This window comes from Cynara cardunculus (genome assembly GCF_001531365.2).
Source record: "Cynara cardunculus var. scolymus isolate 2C chromosome LG 13, CcrdV1, whole genome shotgun sequence".
NCBI classification, from domain to species: domain Eukaryota; kingdom Viridiplantae; phylum Streptophyta; class Magnoliopsida; order Asterales; family Asteraceae; genus Cynara; species Cynara cardunculus.
This window is the reverse complement of record NC_037540.1, coordinates 13645391-13646335: the sequence shown is the minus strand read 5'-3', so window position 1 is coordinate 13646335 and position 945 is coordinate 13645391.

The window sequence follows — 945 nt, the reverse complement described above, 5'->3', positions numbered from 1 at the left end:
GCTGCTTCCACTAGCGTTCTGTTTTTGCGTTCAACAACACCATTCTGTTGTGGTGTTCGGGCTGCCGAGAAAGTATGAGAAATACCAACGGATTCTAAATATGCACCGAGCGTCTTGTTCTTGAATTCAGTACCGTTATCAGTTCTGATTTTCTGAACCTGAAGTTGCAGATTAATCTGGACCGTCTTCAAGAAAGAGATTATAGTCTCGGCTGCTTCATCCTTAGACCTCAGAAAATGAACCCAAGTATATTTGGAATAGTCGTCAACTATAACCAGTACATACTTCTTGCCGTTTATGCTTTGGATTCTCATAGGACCACATAGATCCATATGAAGAAGATGTAGAGGACGTTCGGTGTTGAACTCTTTCTTCAGCTTATGAGAAGCTTTCTTCAATTTACTCATTTCACAYGYACCGCATACGTGATCTTTTTGAAACTTCAGTTCCGGGATACCTTTGACCAAGTTGTCTGACACCAACTTGTTTAAATTCTTGAAGTTAAGATGAGAAAGGCGTCGATGCTATAAGAGATTTTCTTTAAGTGAGGCCTTGGAAATCAAGCAGACATCGGAATCCACTTGCGTATTTGACAGATCAATTGTGTAGAGATTTGATCGTCTGAAACCAGCTAACAGCTCCTTACCATCATAAGTACGAATGCTGCATTTATTAGCTTTAAAACAGACTTCTAAATTCTTATCACAAAATTGACCAATACTAAACAGATTATGTCCAAGTCCTTCGACATACCACACTTTCTTTATTGATAAATTCCCATAAATTACGTCACCATATCCAAGGATAGGCGCGTATTGATTGTTTCCAAATCTTACCGTTCCACCAAAGGATTCAACAAAGTTAGATAGGAGTTCTTTTCGACCAGTCATGTGTTTAGGACATCCGGAGTCTAAGAACCACACATGACGGTTAACCTGCAAAATT